Consider the following 26,619-nt stretch of genomic DNA (forward strand, 5'->3'; position numbering starts at 1 on the left):
TGGCTCCAGTCAGTGGAGATCAAACACAGCAGTAAGGACAACCCCAAATGCATAAGGCATAAATTTGTGTGTTTTCCTTTGTTCATTGTACTCTCATGGCACAATGACTAGTGAGAGTACCCTTCTGCAGCCCAGGAAGTAAAAAATTGTGTTGCTGGAAAATCCTTAGTCTGAGTGCTCATTTTTCTTCGTGGCACCGAGTATTTATTTTCAACACTGTACAAAGCTGTGTGTGTAGGAGGGTGGGGAGAAAGGGGGTTGAGCTTTTAGAATTTTGTAGTGGAGGTGGAAAGGAAGGCTAAGACTGCCGAGTGCAAGCGCACTGACCCTGTGTCAACACCCGCAACCCTGTCCTCTCTCTTCCCCTTGCTTCAGTTAGAAGAAATCTTTCTCTGTTCAAATGTAGTACAATCTATGTCTGACAATCCTTACCTCCTCCAATCCTTGAGGTCTTATTTTCTACTACAAGCACTCACTAATTTATTTTCCTGACAAAATCAATTTTTCTTTCCAAAAAGAAATTCTGACTGCTAAAGTGTTCTCAATCTTTTTAGCTTCTTGGAGTCATCCATTTAAACAATTTCTGATGTGTTGCTTGAGTGATCTGGGTTCCAAGCTGAGGCTTCCAATCCACTTGATATATTAGTTACATATATTTTTATTAACTATGTAATGGAAGTAAGTCTCTGTGAGAGCTGTATTGAAGGTAGTAGAGGTGGGTATAATTGAACAAAAGCAGAATACACTGCTAGTACTCAAGAAGAGATACAATAATAATAGTCCCAATAATAATTGCAACTGGCCCTTACATCACTCCAACTATTAACTAGTCACAGTTCCGAGTGCTTTACGTACATTAAATATCTTAATCCCTACAATCATCCTCTGATGTAGGTTTTATTATTATTTATATTTCACAGATGGGGAAACTGAGAAGCAGAAAAGTTAAGTACTTTGTTCAGATTTCTCAGCTTATGAGATTTAAGCCTTGACAATCTAACTTTCATGTCTCTGTTCTTAAAGAGGCATTAGGAAAAATGTAAGAAGATGCATAAAATGCTGATAACTGGAGTCTTTGAAGAAATGATAAAGGGAAGTAACTTAGCAGGGCTGCTCACTGGAAAGGAAGATGCCACCCGAGGAGACTGGGGTGAACTTCTTGGGGGTAGTGGCTGGGGTAGAGAAGATTATATAGCAGGACTGGAGGTTTTTGAAAGGCACACAGAGCATGGCAGATAGATGAAAATGAAGGATCTTGAGGAGTCTAAGACGTGCCTTTTCTATAGTGCTTCATTACGGGTATGAAAGATACATCTTTAAAACAATAATTAATAACTTATTTTGGAAAACAGCAAGGTGGCCACATTTAGCATAATGGCCAGTGTGGGACTAAAACATAACTTACCTGAATTATGTATGAGGACAGAGGAAACCATGATGAAATATATTTAGGAATTCACAAACATCATAGATATGTAAATACATGTATATCAAAACTTGGAACATATATTAAGGAAAAGGACAATATATTTCTATACATGTGTTTACAACTGAAAATTGTTTGTGAGATACTATGCCAAAAATTTTTGTGAAACAAATTTGTACATCAATTCTATAAGGATTAAGAATGTACACACTGGGCCGGGCGCGGTGGCTCAAGCCTGTAATCCCAGCACTTTGGGAGGCCGAGGCGGGTGGATCACGAGGTCATCCTGGCCAACATGGTGAAACCCCGTCTCTACTAAAAATACAAAAAATTAGCTGGGCATGGTGGCACATGCCTGTAATCCCAGCTACTCAGGAGGCTGAGGCAGGAGAATTGCCTGAACCCAGGAGGCGGAGGTTGCAGTGAGCCGAGATCGCGCCATTGCACTCCAGCCTGGGTAACAAGAGCGAAACTCCGTCTCAAAAAAAAAAAAAAAAAAAAAAAAAAAAAAAAAAAAAAAAAAAAAAAAAAAAAAGAATGTACACACTGAATTTACTGCAAAACCTAATTTAAAAGCCTTAGACTTCAGAAAGGACTAGTCGCCCCTCAAATTTCTGATGTCAGTGAAATTAATTGGATTGATTGGGGAGAAACAGACACAATAGTGAGAAATTTGTTTGTATTTAGGAAGCTGGGGATGCTTTGGTACTGTTGCCCTCTTGATGAGTAGGGACAGGAGTTGTAGAGTTAAGCAAATCATCTCTTTTTAGTGAGAAGTCTCCCTCAAATAAGCCATGGCTCCCAGGGGAGGCCCTGACTTGCCTCTGTTTAATGAGGCTTCACATAATAAAACATGAGTGATGACCCAGAAGCTCCAAGTAATAAATAGTTACAAGTCTGGAACATAATTTTTGAAATGCTATAGGAATTCATGTTTTTCTTTCTTTTTTTTTTCTCAAGGGAACAACTACAAATAAAATTTAGGGGATAGAAAGAAGTCGGGGGTGGTATGGGGAACACAGATGTTGAAATTAGCTAAAACATCAGTTACAAGTTAGGAAATTGTAACTGATAAGGAGAAAAAGATACATTCAAGTGATTTTTATGGAGAATTTATATATCAGCATATTAAATAAAGTTGATTCCTATAAATTATGCAATAAAGTGGGACTAAACATTTTGAGCAGGGGAATACATGATTGCACTATAAGAGCGGCCTGGAATTTAACTTGCTCCTAAAGTGGTTCATTAAACGTTGAAAATAATCATTGTATAATATTTTACGAACTCCCAGTATGGATTATAAATTAGTTGACTAAATGTACTTTTTAAATCCTCTTATTTTGTTGAATAAAAGACTGCTTCTTTTAGAATCAAAGCTATAATACTAAAAAGGCTATATATATGGAAAACTTACTTTTTTATAATGATCACATTCACTCTCCTTTAAATAATCTTTTCACTTTCTCTTTTTTTTTTTATCAAATGTATTGCACTGGGATCATTCATCAAGTCTGTATTTGGAGTTTGTGCTTCAAAATTCAAATTGCCAGCACTCTTACATTTTCTTTCATAAGTACAAAGAGGTTTTGTTACACACATGCACTTATACAATGGCACAATTGTATCACTTGTTAATAAATCTTAACTTGGTTATTTTTAGGATGGCTTTTATTATAGTATAAGATACATATAGCATAAGATACTAATAGTGAGATATATATTTTATTATAGCATAAATTAACTGTAGTACCTATACTTACAAAGATCTAAGTATACAGCTCAATGAATTTTTTGCAAAGTGAATATAGCTATGTGAACAGCATCTGGGTCAAGATATAATGTCTACATCTTGAAATCTAGCCCAGATATCTCCTCATTTCTTCTCTCAGTCTTTATCCTTGACCCACAAATATAAACATTTTCCTCATTTCTATCACAATAGATTTTTAAAGCTTCATATATATGTGAAATCATATCAAATGTACTTTGAGCTCTTCATTCAAGATAAGCATATAAATTTCATTCACGGTGTTGCATGTAGCAATAGTTAATTTAATTCTTGTTTTCTTTTTTTCTGTATTTTATTGTAGATATAGACATACAAATGCCTACTTAACTATATGATATGACTTGGTTCTGTGTCCCCACCCAAATCTCATCTCAAATTGTAACCACCACTATTGGGATGAGTGACCTGATAGAAGGTAATTAGATCATGGGGGTGGATTTCCCCACCTTGTTCTTCTTGTGATAATGACTGAGTTCTTATGAGATCTGATTGTTTGAAAGTGTGTAGTACTTCTCCTTTATGCTCTCTCTCTCTCTCTCTCTCTCTCTCTCTCTCTCTCTCTCTCTCCTGCCAGCCATGTGATGATGTGCTTGCTTCCCCTTTGCCTTCAGTCATGATTGTAAGTTTCCTGAGGCCTGCCAAGTAGCAGAAATCTGTACAGCCTGAAAAATCATGAGCCAATTAAACTTCACTTCTTTATAAATTACCCAGTGTCAGGTATGTCTTTATAGTAGTGTGAGAATGGACTAATACAGAAAACTGGTACCAAAGAATGGGAGAATTACTACAAGGATACATGAAAATGTAGAAGCAGCTTTGAAACTGGGTAGTGGGCAGAGGTTGGAACAGTTTGGAGGGCTCAGAAAAAGAAAGGAAGATGAGGGAAGTTTGGAAATTCTTTGAGATTTATTGAATGGTTAATGGTTGTTACCAAAATGCTGATAGTCCACAGCTAAGGGGATCTCAGATGAACACGAGGAACTTATTGCGAACTAATGTAAAGGTCACCCTTGCTATGCTTTAGCAGAAAGACTGGTGGCATTGTGCCCCTGCTCTAGAGACATGTGAAATCTTGAATGTGAAATGATTTAGGGTATCTAGCAGAAGAATTTTCTAAGCAGCAATGTTCAAGAGGTGGCCTGGCTGCTTCTATGAGGATATGCTCACATGTGTGACCAAAGAAATGGTCTGAAATTGGAGCTTATTTTCCTGAAAAGGAAAGTAGAGCACAAATCTTTGAAAATATTTGCAGCCTGGCCAGGTGGTAGGAAAAAAAATCAATTTTCAGGAAATAAATTCAAGCCGACTACAGAAATTTCTGTAAGTAGACAGGAGAGAAGCCAAGACAATAGGTAAGATGCCCCCAAGGCATTTCAGAGACCTTCACAGTGGTTCCTTCACAGGCCTGCAGATCTAGGAGGGAAAAATGGTTTTGTGGGTTGGGCCCAGGACCCCACTGCTCTTTGCAGCCTTGGGACATGGTACCCTGCATTCTAGCTGCTCCAACTCTAGTACTCAGAAATGTCTTAGGCCACTGCTCCAGAGGGTACAAGCTGCAAGCCTTGGCCACTTCCACATGGTGTTAAGACTATGAACGTGCAAAGGGCAAGAGTTGATGGTTGGGAACCTTTGCTTAGGTTTCAGAGGATATATAGAAACGCCTGGATTTCCAGGCAAAAATCTGCTGTAGTGGTGGATCCCTCATGGAGAACCTCTACTAGAGCAATGCTGAGGGAAAATGGGCTGAAGTCCCCACACAGAATCTCCACCTTGGCACTGCCTAGTGGAGCTGTGAGAAGAGGGCCATAGTCCTCCAGACCCCAGAATGCTAGATTCACCAACAGCTTACACCATGTACCTAGAAAAGTTGCAGGCACTCACTCCATAGAGGCAGCTGTGAGGGTTGCACCCTACAGAGCCATAAAAGCAGAGATGCCCATGGCCTTTGGAGTTCACCCTTGCATTAGTGTGGCATGGATGTGAGACATGAAGTCAAAGGAGATAATTTTGGTGCTTTAAGATTTAATGACTGCCCTGCTGGATTTCTAACTTGCATGGTGCCTGTAGCCCATTTGTTTTGCCCAACATCTCCCATTTGGTGTAGGAGCATTTATACAATGCCTGTACCTCCATTGTATCTTGGAAATAGCTATCTTGTTTTTGATTTTACAGGCTCATATGCAGAAGGGACTCACCTTGTCTCACATGATATTTTGGACTTGGACTGTTGACTTAATGCTGGAATGAGTTATGACTTGGGGATTGTTGGAAAAGTATGATGGTGTTTTGAAATGTGAAGACATGAGATTTGGGAGGGATCAGGTGCAAAGTAATATGATTTGGCTCTGTGTCCTCACTTAAATCTCATCTCAAAATGTAATTACCATGTGTCAAGGGAGGGGCTTGGTGAGAGGCAGGTTTCCTCCTTGCTCTTCTCATGATAGTCAGTGAGGTCTCATGAGATCTGGTTGTTTGGAAGTGTGTAACACTTTCAACTTTGCTCTGTCTCCTGATGGCCATGTGAATACATGCTTGCTTCCCCTTCACTGTCTGCTAAGATTGTAAGTTTCCTAAGGACTACCCGGAAGCAGAAGCCTGTACAGCCCACAGAACTATGAGCCAATTAAACATCTTTTCTTTATAAATTATCCAGTCTCAGGTATGTCATTATAGCACTGTGAGAACAGATTAATACACCGAGATACCATTAATTGTCTTTAATATTGTTTTCTAATTTATAATATAAATTAAGTTGTAAAGGACAGTCTTATATGTGTCTCTTCTTGCATAGCTATACTAATTTAAGTTAGATATAACAGGGAATGCAATTATTGGAACATAGGGTAAGCATATGTTCAGATTTAATTTAACTTCACTTTTTATTTACTCTGTTTAGAAGTTATTAGAGGATGCATTGTCATCATTCTGGTAGAATATAAATGGCTTCCTTCTTTCTCTTACAACATTACTGATACTGATGTATTCAGCACTTCTTTTTAGGACACTACAGAAATTTTATACATACATGCAGAAATCAAGCTAGCAAAATATAATAATTTTATTGAAGTCATGCATAAAATAAATAAGAGATTTGGAAATACAGCTCAGAATAAGCAAACTTATTTGCTTATTCAACTCATCATAAGACGCAACTTAAAAAATTAAATCAAAAGTCAAAATATTCTGGTAGAGAATCATCCTGGAGTGGATGAAGGCAACATGCCATTCAATTAGTCTTTCTCACCATCAGACAAAGGAATTGACTTTTGAAAGGTGTGATAAGTCTGGCAAACAGTGATAGACTCTGATAAGAAGAAACATAAAGTCGTTTACATTCTGTGCAGATTATGATGGCAGATGTGATGCTATTTCTACTGCAATGATGGGTCCAGGTAGCAATGGTGGCAATTTGGCTGGTGTAGACTCATCCAGTGGCTTGATTCCAGTTGGTTTCATCAGAGAATAGGCCCCTCTAGTAAGCGTCTGCATGACTGTACTAGATGGTTTGATAGATGCAGCAATTTATTTCCACAGTTTGCAGCCCCAAAGGGGTTGCATTTAATTGTCCAGTAGTTTTTCAAATAGGAGGAAAAAATAGATTGGCCATTGGCAACAGCCCAAGAGTCAGAAAATAAATTCAACAGAGTTATCAATGGGAGTATGAGTCAATGCTATAAGGACAATCTTGAGTTTTATCTACTGAACAAAGTAACCAGATTCATTTTTATAGAGTAGCTCCAGCCTCAGTTGCCAACCACTGGATTTAAGCATAGCCAAAATTTCAGTGCACCAGGACCAGCCATTCAGAAGAATCTCTATGAATCAAGACTTCTATTAGGCAGTGACTACTTCAGATTATGGAGAGAGGAATAAAAGTTTCCACATATTGATGAGTAATAATCACATTACACATTTTATGCCTGTAGAGAAATACCTTATATTTTCCATAAGTACATATACCAACCATGTACCCACAAAAATTAAAAATTAAAGTTTTAAATGAAAAAAAAATTCCCCGAGTCAACTGCTGCATTTCTTTTTTTTAAATATATTTTTTATTGTCATCCAGATACATAAAGTAAGTTCTTAATGACCTACAAAGAGACTTAGATTCCCACACAATAATAGTGGGAAACTTTAACACTCCCCTGTCAATATTAGACAGATCAACGAGACAGAAAATTAACCAGGATATCCACAACTTGAACTGAGACCTGGACCAAGCAAACCTAATAAACATTTACAGAACTTTCCACCCCAAATCCACAGAATATACATTCTTCTCAGAACCACATTGCACCTACTCAAAAATTGATCACATAATTGGAAGTAAATCACTCCTCAGCAAATGCAAAAGAACATAAATCATAACAAACAGTCTCTCAGACCACAGTGCAATCAAATTTGAACTCAGCATTAGGAAAATAACTCAGAATTACACAGCTTCATAGCAACTGAACAACTAGCTCTTGACTGTTGACTGGATAAACAATGAAATGAAGGCAGAAATAAAGATGTTCTTTGAAACCAATGAGAATGAAGACACGACATACCAGAATCTCTGGGACATTATTAAAGCAGTGTCTAGAGGGAAATTTATAGCAATAAATGCACACATGAGAAGCAAGGAAAGATCTAAAATCGACAACCTGTCATCAAAATTGAAAGAACTAGAGGAGCAAGATCAAAAAAACTCAAAAGCTAGCAGAAGACAAGAAATAACTAAGATCAGAGCAGAAATGAAAGCGATAGAGACCCAAAAAATCCTTCAAAAAATCAATAAATCCAGGAGCTGGTTTTTTGAAAAGATCAACAAAATAGACAGACTGCTAACCAGATTAATAAAAAAGACAAGAGAGAAGAATCAAATAGATGTAATAAAACACAATAAAGGGGATATCACCACTGATTCCACAAAAATACAAACTACCATCAAAGATTACTACAGACAACTCTATGCATATAAACCAGTAAACCTGGAAGAAATGGATAAATTCCTGGACACTTGCACCCTTCCAAGCCTAAACCAGGAAGAAGTCAAAACCCTGAATAGACCCATAACAAGGGCTGAAGTTTTGAGGCAGCAATTAATAGCCTACCAACCAAAAAAAGCCCAAGTCTAGATGGTTTCACAGCAGAATTCTACCAGACGTACAAAGAGGGGCTGGTACCTCTACTTCTGAAACTATTCCAAACTATACAAAAAGAGGGAATCCTTCCCAAATCATTTTATGAGACCAACATCATCCTGATACCAAAACCTGGCAGACACTCAACAACAAAAAACTGCTGCATTTCATATTAAGTTAGAGTTTCTAGGACCTAGTTACTCATTTTCTTGCATATACTATTTCCTTGTAACAAACACGGGTTTGGGGGCCTTTCCTACATTGTTAGTGACTGAGTTTCAGTTGCCCCACTTTAAAATGGGTACATCAAAATAAAGAGCTCCAAGGGCCATATGATTCAGGACCTCGTAGCAAGCTAATTGCTGTTTCTCTAAAGTGTTTTACTTGATAGCTGCTTCTGGGTGGTGACAAATACCCAAAGAGGCATCTTTCTTTGTCAGAGACTCCAGTCAGCATAGGGCTGTGGGGCCTGGAATATAGTAAGAATGCCACAGCTTGCTAGACAACTTTCAACTCAGACTTTCTAAAAACGCTGGTTTTCAAGATGACTGATATATAGGCCCAAGTAGAGTTCCCAGGTTAGGTATGTCTTGTCTCCAAAACTCAGTGTTTCAGTAAGGTGCTGGATCTCCTTTTTCTTGGTTGGGGGCTGAGCACAAAGCAGTTTTTCATTGATTATAGAAATATAAAGAAACTGTGGAGAATTGTTTTCCTACACTTAGAAGCTATAAAATTTAATGAAGTTTTTGAATATTTCTGGCTTTTAACTTTCTTCTCCAGAAAATAGACATATTTGGGTAAGGGATGTATAAAGTGCCTATTACAGAGTAGGTATTCAATAAAGTAGAAAAATTATTCAGGAAAGAAAAAATTAAGTGAATACATTTTATAATAAAATATGACCAATATGTATTTAATATTATATAACATTAAGTTAGAAGTCAGTATTTCTATAAAGCAACTGACAACGTTATTTCTAGTAATGTAAATTTATTATATCATTCATGACTTGGAACTGATTGTGAAAATGTCATTCTATTCAGTCACACACCTCAAACTGTTCTCTTAAAAAGCAACATATATTTCCCTACTTGTACGTATATTTTTAGTTTAAATGTGCCTACATGTATATACATTGTAATAGTCTGTTTCATGTTGCTATAAAGGAATAACTGAGAATAGGTAATTTATAAAGAGAAGAGTTTTATTTCATACACTGTTCTGCGGGCTGTATGAGCATGGCACCAGCATCAGCTTAGCTTCTAGTTAGGCCTCAGGACTTTCACTCATGATGGAAGGCAAAGGAGGAACAGGTGTGGTAAGAGAGGGAGCAAGAGAGAGAAAGAGAGAGTCTGAGTCTCTTTAATAACAAGATCTCACATGGACTCATTACTGGAGGGCAGGCACTAACTCATTCATGAGGGATCTGCCCCCATGACCCAAATACTTCCCATCAGGCCCCAGCTCCAACACTGGGATGATATGTCAACATGAGATTTGGAGGGGAAAAATATTCAAACTACACCACATACATGTTAATAAAGCCAGGAAGCACTTGAGACGATTAAAATTAAAAATCAGATCTGTTCTGTCTAAGTTCACTTGGGCTTGGCAGGAAATTATTACAAGTGTGTACATATATGTGTGTAGATTTCTCCTTATTAAAATCAACATGCTGTTCAGAAATAATTTTATTGACTTTTTAAACTGTAAAGCTGTTAGAACTGTCTTTGTTTCTTGCTATTTGTTTATTATATTCATTCATTCAATTCACTTCTGCATGCATTGTCTTAGTATACTAATGTATCATCCACACTGCCAGAAAACTGAAAGGCTAATCGGAGATATAAGCAGTAATTTTCACTGACTGTAAATTAGTAATATGATCATGGAAACAAATCTGTAGTGAAAGAAGATAAAAGGTAGGTGTAAAATAACGTTAAAGAGAGAATGTATGGATTGATGTAATCTACAGAGGTTACTACGGAGGTTGTAGAATGCTACAAACAGAAGGTCAGATTTAAGGAAAAATGGAATTAACAAGAGACGTGTTTAAGCTGTCCAAATAAAGATACACAGAGCTCAGAGAGCATGCAAAATGAAAAGTATGATCTGTGAGGAGGCTATCTTGGCCTTAGGAGAGCTGTTGTCATTAACAGGTTTAAATTCTTTGGATTATTGGTGAAACCATAGTTGAGCCAGATATGAATTCAGGGAAGGCCATGACACAGATGTTTAATAAAGTTAAAATAAATATTTTCTTAAAAAATTATTATATTTGGAGTCATTATTAGCTATTTAATATTTGTGGCCCCTTTCTATTAAGTACCTTTGCCCTAGAAAGTGGCTGGCCAGCCCAAAACTGTATTTCTTTTAGCTCCCACCCAGCCCCCTTACATCTTAGTAGAGACATATAATTAGTTCCTTCCAATGGCATGTGAGGGGAAGTGATGTATGCTACTTTTAGACCACTGAGAAATGGCTAAGAAGTGAGTATAGATGTATGTGTTTCCAGTAGTCTCTTTCTCCATCTATTAATTTATCATAATATTTCACGGCCCTTCAAAAAGACAGAGGAACAAGATGAAAACCTGGGTTTCTGAATGATCATTTGGAATAATCTTGGAAAGCGAGAAATAAATGCTATTGTATTATATCACTGAGTTTATTTCAGAGTTTATTTTTACAGCATACAGCTAATATATCAGTCTATTTGTTTCAATTTACCAGACAACTAGATATTAATCATCATCATATCAAAGCACCATTTTAAATTCTTCATTAGGAGAGCAACCAAAAAGTGACTCAATATAATTCACTATAAAATTATTTTAATAAGCTATTCTCTGAAATTCAAGATTCTAAAGCACATAAATGACCTTTTTGAGAAAGAAAGAAATTTATATGTAGAGGCAAAAATTTTTTTAAAAGAACATGTAGACTAGGAAAGCCAAACAGTAGCCTTAGGATTTGAAGACTGGCATGCTAAAAATGTTAAGGATAGACAATGCAGGGCAACTACAAATTGTTTATTTCAAACTGCTGCAAGGTGATTTGGAAAGCATTTCTTTTTTATAACCTCATTTTAGGTAGTTTCCAGTGTCTTTTAGCAGATAATTTAGCTGCTTCAGTGGATTTTATTGCTTCTTTCTAAATTTGTCAAGTCCTCCTTTGCCAATAGCGTGACGTTGAATGGATGTCAAGAGATTGCCTCTAGTTGTGATTGCTCTGTTTCCCTATGATGAGTACTCGGTGTTATGGCTATTCCCAAGTGCCGTGTCGACATCCATGTTCTAATATTAGTCTGTTTTGCTATTACTTGGCTGATGAACCATACTATAAACTCCTCATTTCAAGCTGCTGCTCCTTTGTCGTTGTGTCCTTACGTCCTTTTTTCCCAAATTGCCACTTACGTCCTAGAACACTTGCGACATTATTTAGATTATAGGTTGACTATTCCTTATCCAAAATGCTTGGGAAATGAAGTATTCAGTATTTTGGATTTTTTTTTTTCATTTTGGAACATGTGCATAGACATAGTGTAATATCTTTGGAATAGGACCCAAATCTAAACACAAAAGTTATTTTTTTCATATACACTTCATACACATAGACTGAAGGTAATTTTCTATAATATTTTAATAATTTTGTGCATGAAACGAAATTTTCATGCATTTAGACTGTAACTCAGTATATGAGGTCGGGTGTGGAATTTTCTACTTATGACAACATGTTGATGCTAATATTTAGAAGCACTTTAGATTTTGATTTTTGTATTAGGTATACCTAGTCTATACTGGCAAACAGGGCTAATTTAAAAACGTGTGGCTCTGTTTCTCTCTCTCTCTTCTTCTGTCTCTGTCTCTGTCAATTGACAGTGATAGCTACATCTTTTCACTATCTGAAAAGGCATAGGTACTTTTAGCTAATCTTGCTTATTAGATCTAGACTTGCAAATTTTTAAATCTGCAATATTTTCTTCAATTTAGAAAAGAAATAAGTGTATTTAAGATGGAACTGCTGTGTAGGTGTAAAGTGCAAATTTTAAAAATAAGCATATCTTAGTTTATTGATATCTGATAAATAATGACCACTTACTGATTAAGAAAAATCAAACCAAGATTTGCTACGCTAAATTAATCCTAGGTGACCTTATGTAAAACTGTTGAAAGATAATATGTCCTTGTTATAAAATTTGAAATTGCAAACACATATATGGGAGTTTACAAGTATTTTATTTTTAAAGTATGTATAGTATGTTCCTTTTTATAAACAATTTGAAGAAACTTAAATGAAAAGAATTATTTAATATATCTAACAAAATAAAAACACAAAGGGAAATTAAGATCAAGGAAAAGGAGCAAGTAGGTATTTTCACTGTAGCTACCCTAGTGTTAAAAGGATGAAAGTGCAATTAGTTTCTGGGCTACCACAAAGCCATCACAAGTTATCCATGTTATCACAAAAGCACCAGTCCAAACATCAGGAGGCTCATTTTCAATTTCTAGCTTCTGCAGGGAGGGAATCTTGGGCAAATCACATTCCTTCTCCCAGCTCAGTTCCTTCTTATGTAAATAATGGGCTAAAGCTAAGTCATTTCTAAGGTGTCTTCTTGACAGAAAATTGATCCCTTCATTTGCTGACACAAACGTGTAACTCTTAAAAAATGAATTCATGAGGATACCAATTGAGGAATTTGCTGTTTGTTTTCATAGCTGTCATGATTATGTCCCCAGTGTTCCTCCCCTCCTACCACACACATAATGGTGAAAATTGTACTAACAAATAGGAGAATATAGATACTTATTACGGAAATGAATATTGTTTTAATTAACTTTTCTGTGACTTGAACTAATTAGAGTGAACTTAGAAAAACCAGATCTTTTAAGATGGACAATAGAGGCAAATAAGGGACAGTCCTCCATCTGAGGCTTAGTGAAAACACTAACATTCTTGTGTATATGGAAGAAAGTTTCATTTGGTTGGGTCTCATCAATCAGAAATGGAAGAATACTTGAAGAGAGGATATTTTTTTCCATTTGTGTTATCCTGTACAAAAAGATTGCTTGAGAAAAAATGGTTTGAAAAAATTTAGTATGCATCTTCTAAACCAAAGTGTGGAGGAAATACCTTTCAGCATTTTAGAACCTACTATTATTACATATAAATAAGTGATGCCAAATACAAAGAACACTAAACTTATGAATAGATTTTTTTTCCAAATTGCCTCTTAAATAGAAACAAAGTAATAATATCCATATTCCTCAATACTTCCTCAAAATTCTACTTTAATTCCAGCTTTTTAAAAAGACTACTTTGTTTGAAAAAGGTTGGGGTTTGATCTCCATGAATATTTTGTCTACGTACCACAATATCTTGGATTGTAGGATACCCTTATTGACAAATAATTTTTATATTCTGTGAAGTGGGCCTATATTTACAATTCTACTATTTGGTAGCAATTTTGCATTGGTACCTGACTCTTCTTGTGTTCTCTGAATAAATCATCAAACAGTTCTTGATACCATTAAAATACACATTTTACCACATTGTTTAGCTGTTTTGTATCTTCACATCAATAAGCAACAATTGTATTATCAATACCTAGATAATCTTTGAGTGTCTTAACTGTATTAGGGCTGCTGAATATACTTGATAATTGCAGAAATTGATTTTTCTGTGAAATTATCACACTTTTTTTTAAGTGCATAAATCATTTAATGTGTTTTTGTTTACTTGTTTTTACTTTTTTATTATTATATCTTAAGTTCTGGGATACATGTGCAGATCTTGCAGGATTGTTACATAGGTATACACATGTCATGGTGGTTTGCTGCCTCTGTCCCTCCATCACCTATGCTATCCCTCCCCTAGCTCTCCACCCCCCAACACACTCCAGTGTGTGACATTCTCCTCCCTGTGTCCATGTGTTCTCATTGTTCAACACTCACTTATGAGTGAGAACATGTGGCGTTTGGTTTTCTGTTCTTGTGTTAGTTTGCTGAGAATGACAGTTTCCAGCTTCATCCATGTCCCTGCAAAGGACATGAACTCATCCTTTTTTATGGCTGCATAGTAGTCCACAGTGTATATGTGCCACATTTTCTTTATCCAGTCTCTCGTTGATGGACATTTGGGTTGGTTCCAAGTCTTTGCTATTGAAAAAAGTACTGCAATGAACATATGTGTACATGTGTCTTTATAATAGGAGAATTTATAATCCTTTGGATATACACACAGTAAAGGGATTGCTGGGTCAAATGGTATTTCTATTTCTAGATCCTTGAGGAATTGCCACACTGTCTTCTGCAATGATTGAACTAATTTGCACTCCCACCAACAGTGTAAAAGCGTTCCTATTTCTCCACATCCTCCCTAGCATTTTTTTCATGATCACCATTCTAACTGGCATGAGATGGTATCTCAACGTGTTTTTGATTGGCATCTCTCTAATGACCTGTGACGATGAGCATTTTTTCATGTTTGTTGGCCACATAAATGGCTTCTTTTGAAAAGTGTCTGTTAATATCCTTTGCCCACTTTTTGATGGGGTTGTTTGCTTCTTTTTTTTTTCTTGTAAATCTGTTTTAGTTCTTAGTAGATTCTAGATGTTAGCCCTTTGTCAGATGAGTAACTTGCAAAAATATTTTCCCATTCTGTTGGTTGCTGGTTCACTTTATTGATTGTTTCTTTTGATATGCAGAAGCTCTGAAGTTTAATTAGATTCCATTTGTCTATTTTGGCTTTTGTTGCCATTGCTTTTGGTGTTTTAGTCATGAAGTCCTTGCCTGTGGCTATGTCCTGAATGGTATTGCCTATGTTTTCTTCTAGGGATTTTATGTTTTTAGGTGTTATGTTTAAATCTTTAATCCATCCAGAGTTAATTTTTGTATAAGGTATAAGGAAGGGATCCACTTTCTGCTTTCTGCACATGTTTAGCCAGTTTTCCCAACACCGTTTATTAAACAGGGAATCCTTTCCCCATTGCTTGTTTTTGTCAGGTTTGTCAAAGATCAGATGGCTGTCAATGTGTGGTGTTAATTCCAAGGCCTCTGTTCTGTTCCATTGGTCTATATCTCTGTTAATGTAATGTTAATTTAAGCTAGAAACATTCTGATAGTCATATGAATTATCTGAGCACCTCATGGTCCAGTCAAATTGACGCATAAAATTAACCATCATGCCCACTTACTCTGTATGCTTGAGGGACATCTCTTAAGCTCTTCAATTTCTACATGATGGAGAGGTCGATCTCTTAGCTACAAGACTGTAGCCTAAAGTAGAAGTTCTGCCTTCACTGAGTTTGATATTAAGGAAATATGTGATACCATTATCTGAGAAGTTTAGAGAGAAGGATCCTAGAGCAACGAAAACAATGAATGTCCAAAATTGAGAGACTTAGTCAGGGGCTTCTGAGTAGAGTAGATAGCCCCTCCAAAATACACATGTACCTTGGAACTCCATAATCAGAGACTGTCACTAAGTATAGTATAAGCAGGGATTAATATTGCCTGAGCTGTGGCTGTATCCATCCACTAATAACTACCTAGTGCTGTCATATGACACTACATTGATTCTGTCTAACCTGGACGTGGGGAAGAAGGGTTATTCTTGACCGTTTAGGGATGCCCTGCTAGGTTGGATTCCCTTTCTTCTTCGTGTCTCAGGCCCAGAATCAAACTCTCAATGATACCTTTTCAATTCACTATCTTTTTTTAGAAGGCCTATTAGGTTTTTGTGAAAATAGAATTCCCTGGGATCTCACCAAATACTTAATAATTCCATAAGAAGTATGTTTCTCAGGTCTCTTTGGTTACCCTAACTAAATAGAATTACACAATTATTTTTTCTCCCTGTACCATGGATTAAATTTCTCATAATAAACTGAAATTACTTATTTATTTTAAATGTGTTGAATGTTCCTCTAATATATCATGTAAACTTTTACTTAGAATACTCAATTTTATAAACAGTAGCAGGGTGATATGAAACATAAAATAAGATTGCTGGTTTGGGGATGTTAAATGTAAACTTTGACATAAATTTTCAACTGTGATGACCAAGCAACTGTTCATAAGATAAAATAAATGATGCATCTAGAATGGAAAATATGTATGTTTGTGATAGGCTTGGAATAAAAGTTCCATATTTCAATAAATTCAGTACCAAACCCAATAATAACAAAGCAGTCATAGATATTTAGTGAGCAATTTATTTATGTGTAAGTATTAGTGGAAATGTTTTAACTTTGAAATCCCAGTTTCATACAATTTCTTGTTCCTTGTTTAAGCTATAGTAAACATTCTGTGAGAATAACCATATGTAGGTAGGCATATATTGCCATGGTTGGTAGCATTGAGAGTGAAACCCATGGCCTTGCTGACTTAGCCTAATGACCTTCAGGGAGGGTGTGAAATGGAAAATGATTATTTCTGAATATTGGTCACGATCTTGAGAGGCGTCTGATTTTGACTACTGAACATATTCAACATGACTGCTCTTTCCAACCCTCTTTATTAGGCAAAGGGCAAACGATTAGTTATTTTATCCCACTGAGTAACTTTATGTGTATGTGATTGTAAAATCAGAATAAATAAGGCCTCAAGACAATTCTAAATGATCATAATTATCTGAATAATTCAAGGAAAAGCAAAATAGGATGGTAACTTTTTAATATAATTTAGATAATTGAAAAAAATAACAACAAGAGAGTTTCAGTACATAAATCTTTTGAGAGTTGTCAATTATCTGATGCAGTTCAAGCCATGGAGTCCTATTTCAGGTTGTCACAACAGGAAAATAAATTTATGATTTCTGCTATTACTAATCAATATCCCATAAGAAATGCTTAGCTATTGGCCGGGCGCGGTGGCTTAAGCCTGTAATCCCAGCACTTTGGGAGGCCGAGGCGGGTGGATCACAATGTCAAGAGATCGAGACCATCCTGGTCAACATGGTGAAACCCCGTCTCTACTAAAAATACAAAAAATTAGCTGGGCATGGTGGCACGTGCCTGTAATCCCAGCTACTCAGGAGGCTGAGGCAGGAGAATTGCTAGAACCCAGGAGGCGGAGGTTGCGGTGAGCCGAGATCGCGCCATTGCACTCCAGCCTGGGTAACAAGAGCGAAACTCCGTCTCCAAAAAAAAAAAAAAAAAAAAAAAAAGAAATGCTTAGCTATTAAATCTACACAAAATGCTTTTGGCCATTTAATGCCATTGAAATAGCAGATCTCAAAATTGAACACACTCTGATTCTCCACATTAATTTTCTCACATTTCACTATCTCCACATTGAAGAGATATCACAGCTAAATTTAGGTTCTTAATATGATTTATAACCTACTATATCTAGCATGTGTAATGAATTCTTTATACATAAAATGACATTACAATTATACAACAACCACAAAAATACACAATGACATGAGTACCAAAGATCTTTGTCTGTTTATACTTTACAATGTATTTCAATAGGAACATTTTATTGCAACTGCATATAATTTTCTGGGAATTTGCTATACTTGGAATAAAATAATAAAATCAAAATGAGAGATTGGTTTTTAGTAGGATCTACGAAGCTATTTAATTTTGCCCACAATCTCCCTTGTTTAGTGATAATACCATACTCCTGAGTCTGTGTTAATTGGACCAGTAATGACTGTTTGTACCTATTTAAACACTCTCTTAGAGAAAGCTGGGGTTACCTTGCAGACTCCAGTTAAACTGCTGCTCCACACTCAGGAGACCCAACTCTATCATAGCCAGAAAACATTTTAAAAGAAGGCTAGTACAATTTCTCTAGCCCTAATACAATTTATACAAGAATCAAGAAAATGAGCCTTAGCCATTCTGTCTTGGAATTTTCTTCAAGATGGTGGACAGAATAAGCAAGACAATTATCTTTTCTATTAGTTACCTTGATATGAACATTCAGCATAAGCAGTAACATGCCTATGGTACCCAAAAGTTCTTTTGAATTTGAAAGCTTGAGTCAATTCTTTCAGCCTCCATTTAAATTTCTTACCATCTATCTTTAGCCATTTTAAATATCGTTATTTATTAATTAAAATTACAACTTTTATTCTAGATAGAGGGAGTACCTCTGCAAGTTTGGTATATGTTTATATTGAATGATGCTGAGGTTTGGGGTACAGATCCCATCACCCAAGTGGTGAGCATAGTACCCAGTGAACAGTTTTTCAATCATGCCACCCTCCCCTCCCCTCTCTAGTAGTTTGCAGGTGTCTGTCGTTCCCATGTCTATATCCATATGTGTTCAATGTCTAGCTCTTACTTGTAAGTGAGAACATGCAGTATTTGGTTTTCTGCTCCTGCATTAATTTGCTTAGGATTATGGCTTCCAGCTGCATCCATGGTACTGCAAAGGGCATGTCTTTATTTATTTATTTATTTTTTAATTTTTATTTTTTACAGCTGTGCAGTATTCCATGTATTCCATGGTATGTATGTACCATGATTTTTTAAGAAATTAAGTCCACCACTGATAGGCACCTAGGTTTCTTCCATGTCTTTGTTATTGTGAATAGTGGTGTCATAAACATGAGTGCATGTGTCTTTTTGGTATAATGATCTATTTTCATTTGGGTATATGCCCAGAATTGGGATTGCTGAGTTGAATAGTAGCTCTATTTTAAGTTCTTTGAGAAATCTCCAAACTGCTTTTAACAGTGGCTAAACTAATTTACATTCCCAACCAACAGTGGATAAGCATTTCCTTTTCTCTGCACCTTGCCAATATCTGATGTTTTTTGACTTCTTAGTAATAGCCATTCTGACTAGTGTTAGATGGTATCTCATTGTGGTTTTTGTTTGCATTTCTCTGGTGTTCAGTGATCTGAAACATTTCTCATATGTTTATTGGCCACATGTATGTCTCCTTTTAAGAAGTGTCTGTTTTTGTCCTTTGCCCCATTTTAATTTAGATACTTGTTTTTCAATTGTTTAAGTTCCTTATAGATTCTGGATATTAGACATTTGTCAGATGAATAGTTTTCAAGTATTTCCTCCATTTTGTGGGTTGTCTGTTTACTCTGTCAGTAGTTTCTTTTGCTGTGCAGAAGCTCTTTAGTTTAAACAGGTCCTATTTGTCAATTTTCATTTTCGTTGCAATTGCTTTTGGGGACTTAGCCAACAATTCTTTGCCAAGTCTGATATTAAGAAGGGTATATCTTAGTTTTTTTCCTAGAATTTTTATATTAATAGTTTTAGGGCTTACATTTAAATGTTTAATTCATCTTGAGTAAATTTTTGTATGTGGTGAAAGAGACCATATATATCCCATAATGGGATGGCAGAGAAAACTCAGAAATAAAGCTGCACACCTACAACCATCTAATCTTTCACAAAACCAACAAAAACAAGAAATAAGGAAGGGACACCCATTCAATAAATTGTGCTAGGATAACTGGCTAGCCATATGCAGAATAATGAAACTGGACTCTTACCTGTGTTTTAGAATGGCACAACCTCTTTCAAAATGTCTCCCCAGACTTACTCCAAGGTGAAGCTGAGAAAACACAAGAAAGCATAGCTTTTAACTAATGCTTGCTTTATTTCCATCTTTTAAAATATGTTATTGTAATAGTGCTATTAGCATATTATAGAATGAAAACCATTTCTGTAAGTAGCTGGGAGTAATTATGTGAACAGTTTCAGTTTTTCCTGAACATTAACAATACTCAATTTAACTCCCACTCATTGGTCAAATAAATGAAAAATATTTCAGTTTAACTTCTCTTTATCTGTAATTTTCTCAAGCTCTGTTTCATTTTTCCTCATCAACTAACATCTATTTATTTTACCTACATAATAAATACTCCAATTTCCTGCTGAATTCTTCCTTATATTATCAAATCCTTCATGATTAGGTTGAGTATGTGCTTCCTTATGTCTAAAAGCAATTTGTCAGTGATATATAAAACAAGCTACTAATATTTACTAAATTTTAAACTCATTTATTTTAATTAGTGCTTGGATCTACTGAGAACTATAAATTGCTATTATATCATGCAGTTTGACTGTAAGACAACACTATAAAATTTCCATGGCTTTATATCCATAGGAAAGAATCAGAATTCCCAGAATTTGAGGGAAAAGTACATTTTATAATGATTGCAGTAATTTTATACCTTGAGTAGATTATGGAACTCTGCGATTTTAACTTCATCTATTTTATAATTTTTATTTTAATTCTGGGATACATGTGCAAGATATGCAGGCTTGTTACCTAAGTAAACATGTGCCGTAGTGGTTTGCTGCACCTATCAACCCATCATTTAGGTAACAAGCCCAGCAAGAGCCATTTTTCCTCATGCTCTCCCTCCTAACACACCATCCCCCAACAGGACTGAGTGCGTGGTGTTCACCTCTCTGTGTCCATGTGTTCTCATTGTTCAGCTTCCACTTATAAGTGAGGATAAGCAGTGCTTGGTTTTCTGTTCCTGTGTTAATTTGCTGAATTAACTTTATTCCTTGCTTGAGTTGTTTAGTGACCCTTTCAATTTGTGATGAATTTGTGAATTTGGTGTCTATAATTTTTCAATAAACAGAATTTAAGATATGAATATTGAAGTTTCATGTATATATCATGTATACTCCTCTTACTAAAGCAGAAAGAACAGGAAGTCTCCAAACACTGAATTTCAAACATTAAAAAGAGGATAAGGAGGAAATCTATCAGCCTCGTCCAAATATACTGCTCATGTAGGCATCTAATACCTCTGTCCACTCCTCCATCTCATCCTAACCAGAGAGATAAAAGTATTAAAATAAAAAAATCATTTGGTGTTTTAAAATAGCCTACTTTATGGATTTTAAATACTTAGTGTAGAAGATATTTTATATGTAGGAATAGGAAAAACATATTTGCATTTTAACAAATAACATTAGCAAATGCTAATAAACCAATTTATACTTGTTCTTATTCTTTGGCAATTTCCTAGTTCGTTTCACATTTGAAGTTGAGCATTGACCTCCAGAGTTTGTGGTGTGAAAAGCATTATTAGTACACATAAATTCTTGTAGGTTTAATGTACATAAAGTTCAATCCCAACCTCAGAATTTCTAGATTGATTTGACTAGACTATCTATATTTATCTCTTAATGTCTAATTGACCTTAATTGTTGTTAAGTTTATCAATCTCAGATTCTCTTCTAATGACATTATAGGACAAATGGCAGTACTGTGTTATGTGTCATGTACTTTGAGTATTTAAAATGTCTCAGTAACTTCAAGAGGGAATTGCCAAGATAAATAAAAACTGTAGTTTCATTAACTGCACACACAAAAAAATTGAGTATTTGCAATTTTTATTGGGTCATGAATTCATAGTTATTTAATATTCAGAATGTCACTGTGTCTGAATTTCAGTGGGTAAAATACTACATTTGGATTAAATGAAAACCAAAACTGTTGTTTGTATGTGTATGTGTGTTCATGTGTGTATAAGCTATGCTGTAATAAGATCTTAATGTTATGGGCATCTGAAATACTTTATTTAAGAAAACACATATTTTGCTATGTGTATATTTATTATTACTGTAGACTTATTAATTATTTGGGGCCTAGATAGAATAGGCTTTTTTCACTGTTTCTAAAACACTTCTAATCTCCTCAGTAGTCCTGTAAACATTTTTTTTTTTTGAGAGGAGTCTCACTTTGTTGTCCAGGCTGGAGTGCAGTGGAGTGATCACTGCTTACTGCAGCTTCAATTTCCCAAGTTAGGTGATTCTCTCACTTCAGCCTCCCAAGTAGCTGGGACTACAGGTGCTTGCTACTATACTTGGTTAATATAAACATTTTTAATCACTTTCCCCATTTGTATGTTTATCAATTTTAAAAGAATGTCATCTTATTTCACAAAAAAAATTCGGAGTTTGTTGCAATCCAATCAGAACAACTTAATTGTTAAACCCCCAAAAGCATTTGGCTGTTTTCTGACCAAGGGGAAAATAACTTGAAATTTCAAAACAAGTATTTAACAAGTAGCTAAATATGCCTCTGAAACATCTCATCTGGATTTTAACAAATAACTTTCTCTCAACCTCTATAAAACAATAAATGTATACATAAAATAATAAAAGTATATTTATTTTATAAAATAAAAGGTGGATGCTATTAACTGACATTAACTACAGTCTAGCCAAAGAAAGCAAAAACATGATAAAAAAAATTCTTGGCTTTTGCTATCAAGTTATAAAAAAGAAAACAAGAAATGTTATAAAACTTTCTGTCTGCTCTTTGAGTAGAATTTCTTTAAATGATGTAGGACTGAGAACCCTGTAGGGATCCTAGATTTCATTTTCATATTATTATCTTATTTTCTTCAGTCACTTAAATTTGTTATTAATTTTTATAAGAATAAAACACTGGAGATACTCAGTTTCTTTACCACAATAAAAATTTACCTTTTTTCATTGACCTCTTCATGAACAATTAATTTATAAACTTGAAAGAGTTATCCTCCTCAACTCAGTTCTGGAAAAAGGCAATTCCTTGAACACTACTGTGATAAACATAGAAAATTCATTTTTTTTGGTGTAAAATGGTGGAAGAGAATTAGTCACAGCAGGAAAACAAGAGTGATTCCCTGAAAAGTAATGTTTATTTTGAAGTATAAACTGAGGTGATATCAGAAGCTGAGAAGCAGGTGTGTTTTCCACAGTGCATGTACGTGATTGATGTGAAACTTACTTTCTGTTCATAATATCACCTAATCAGGATGGACTTGACTATATACACCTTTGCTTCCACTCATAAGCATTTAAAATATTTATTAATGCATTTTAAAAATTCTTACTTTGGAAATACATTTTTAGCATTTACTGGATTAAGAACACCTACTGTTTCAGTCATGGACTTTTTATAATCAGATGAAGGTTATTTACTCTCTCCTGGAGAAATATGAATATACCCGCGTTTCTACATACAGTTTTCAAGAGCCTACCAACTCCATACAGCCCGTGGACTCAGGTTACAAACTTGTGTCTGAGATTACAAACTGTGAAATTAAATTTAAGCATTAGGGAGTTACAATTAAGTAATTGTTATTACTTTGTGGGCAGTAAAGAGTGTATGTTTTAATAAGCTAGAATTTTTAAACTGCTCTTCAGATAAATAGGTTGTTGTATGTGAAAATATGGGATGCTAAAAGTCTTTTTTTGGCTCTTTAGTTAAATATACTCTTAAGAAATGCTGAGTTAAACAAAAGTTAACAATTATAAACAGCTTTGTTTTGATCAGAATTCCTCTGAGTCTTTATTACTTGAATGTGTATTTTGATTCTCCAAGAAGAAAAATAAGTTCAGGAGATTTGAAAAATATATTTCCACATTAATTTTTTTGGTTAAACTTCTCGCTGGAATATGTTTCTTTGAATCTCAAGATTTTGAGAAATATTGCATTGAGTTTTTCAAATCAGGCAACAAAAATTTTCTTTAGAGATACAACCCCATATGCAGCCCTTGTGAATTGTTTGAAAACAACTGAATTACAGTTTCATTCAAGCATATTGATACATTCTAGAAGGCTTCACAAATGAATTCAGTAGATATTTCAAATTTTAAGTGGTACAGATGTGCAAACTTTTCAGTAGGGCAAATTCTGTAATGGTGGTATTTCTCTAATAACTACAATTATATACCACTTTAGAGAACACAGGAAGCTGAATTAAAAGAATATGAGGAAATTTTGAATGAACTCCAAGGATTAGACCATTGAATAAGAAGTGAAAACTGCAAACTCATTTTTTACAGAACAGAGCCAAAATTGTGGCTAGTATCTGAATGGAGGACACTGTAGTCAATCTCTCATAACCTAATTTCAACCATGCTGATTTTGTAACTGAGTTTAAAAGGTAGCCATTCTGTGTTTCAGATTAGAGACAATTTTATGCATTTGTAATTGTACTTATTTGGTTTATTTGGGACTATATTACATGCACATGGAAAGAGAGAAATGTTTTATGAATCTAGGGAAATTTCTAAGTTGCTAGAACATTGGTAGTCCTATTTAGCATCCAAAACATTACATATGTAGAAATTTAGTCAACATGAGTTTGTTATACTATCAACCAATGCAATGATAAATGGACTGAGCCTATTTTACCTGAGTATATAAGTTTTTTCCATGGAATAACTTCATCAGTTTTGAAACAATGAATTTATTAATTCATGGCATTTAAATTCATTACTTTGGTGACCTGATAAATTTAATGATGATTTCAAAGTAATTATCTTCGTTTGACAGCTAACTAGGAGAATTTAGGACAGAGCATATGAATGTGCTCAGACATCTTTGAATAAAAGTTTCAACTTTTCCATCTTGGCCTCAATTTCTGCCTTTGTCCACATCTCTTTGATATTTATCTCTATATCCATATACACAGTGACATGCTATGTCAGTATATACAACCCCTCTATCCCAGCCAGGATCTTGGGAAAAATAGTTACTTTCCTTTTGTAGACTTTTGTCTTTTCACAGACTATTTCTTCATATTTATAAAACATTTCCAAACAGGAGTTATCCCTAACTTCTAACTTAAAAATGTGATTTTAATATCTTGATTCCTTTATTTCTCAGGAGGTTACATTCCATTATAGATTAGGTACAAATATATTCTATCAGGACCCATAATTAGAAATGAAATTGCTTCAGAATAGTTTTGTGTTTGGCAGAACCATCTTACCTTTAGTTATGTACTTGAACGGATGTAGCCTAATTATCTGCTCTCAACTGAAAATGAGTATCCCAAGCTCCAGCTGCTATAGAGCTTGTATTTTATTTGTTTTATTTTTCTCATCAATGAGGCAAGGGTATCATAAACCTGTGAGACACAAAACCGAGACCAGAGTTTCAACACTTTACATGGCTATATTAGGCAGAATGTTACAAAAGCCAACACATTGCTGTCTATGAAATGGAGTTTTTAAAAATCCAATATTCTGGCTAAGAGAAAGAATAAGTATATTACAACAGTATAAAATTATAAATTATTGAAGAATTAAAATGCAATGAAAAAGACAACTGTAAATGAGTAACAGTAATAATTTGTCTTCTCTTTGATTGATAAAATGTTCCTGGTCTTGGTGTGACTATTAACTAGTTATTATAAGAAAAATTTCGGAAGCATTACTAAATAGACATTTTAACATTTTAAATTAATATAGTACTAGAAAATAAGGTTTGATACATATTATGTATGTTTCAATAAAATGTGCCATGAAAAAGTTATTTTGTAACCTTTCAGAATATATGAATTTGGACTGGAAAAATATGAATGGGCCCAGTTTCGCTACTCTTCCTTTAATTGTCAAATATATGAAAGATAGATAATAATCAGATTTGCTTGGTTTTCTATACGTGGATTTATGCCTTACATTCTCTCAAAGGTTGAAGTTTTAAAATTCTAGGTATGTGAAACTGAATGAGAACCATGCCCTGAGAATCAGAAAATAAGGAATATTTAGCATGGGAATTCTGTTACATTTATTTCTAAGATTTTTCCTCTTGAGAGAGTCACAATGGGTTTCTTTGATTGCACACAATCCAAAACTGCCTATTCTGACTTTGTGAATTGAACTGTTCTCATTATTGTGTATGCAACTGATATACATCAGATTGCTACTTAACCTCTGTGTTGTTCTAGGTTGACTTAATTTGGAAAACAAAAGCAAGCATTTAGACAATGGTGTAGAGTTTCACTAATCCCAGTTTAATGTTTTCACAGATCAGAAATCAAATGTTAATTTTAGCTGCCTTGTTTAATATTTGCCTCTTTTATTCTCCATAAAATTGTTGCAGATCTTCTCTAATAAATTTTCTTTCAGCAAGCTATTGATTAGATTTTAATGTTTGAGAACTGGATTTCTGTTTTAGCAGAATGCATTTCAGCCAAGCTATATATTAGTGTCAACACTGATCATCTATAAAATCCTCCATGGATAATTTAAATTTTTGCTAGATGTGTTGCTAGGGTAATTTATTGGAAGGAAAATCTATAGCATAATTATGAAACAATATGGGTCACCTATTTTTCTCACTTTTCATTTTTTCTCTATTGATTTCAGTTAAATATGGCTTTATCTTGTTTCTTAAACTTCAAGATGGCACTGTATCTGCTTCAACTGAAAGTATGATAATGAATTAACACCATGAAAACAATGAGAAAAAAAAGCACTTGTAAATATGTTTTATCTTAGTGATTTGAGTTTGGGGGAGAGAGGGAAATTCTATTTATCATGTAATTATAAT

General features: G+C 34.8%; 1 long non-coding RNA gene across 1 annotated transcript in view; it reads left to right on the plus strand.

Annotated features, from left to right (window-relative positions):
• LOC141584283 (uncharacterized) overlaps positions 1 to 26,619 on the plus strand; it is a 162,625-nt gene that overhangs the window by 132,151 nt on the left and 3,855 nt on the right. The window lies entirely within an intron of this gene.

This window comes from Saimiri boliviensis, chromosome 4 (genome assembly GCF_048565385.1).
Source record: "Saimiri boliviensis isolate mSaiBol1 chromosome 4, mSaiBol1.pri, whole genome shotgun sequence".
Classification (NCBI taxonomy): Eukaryota; Metazoa; Chordata; class Mammalia; order Primates; family Cebidae; genus Saimiri; species Saimiri boliviensis.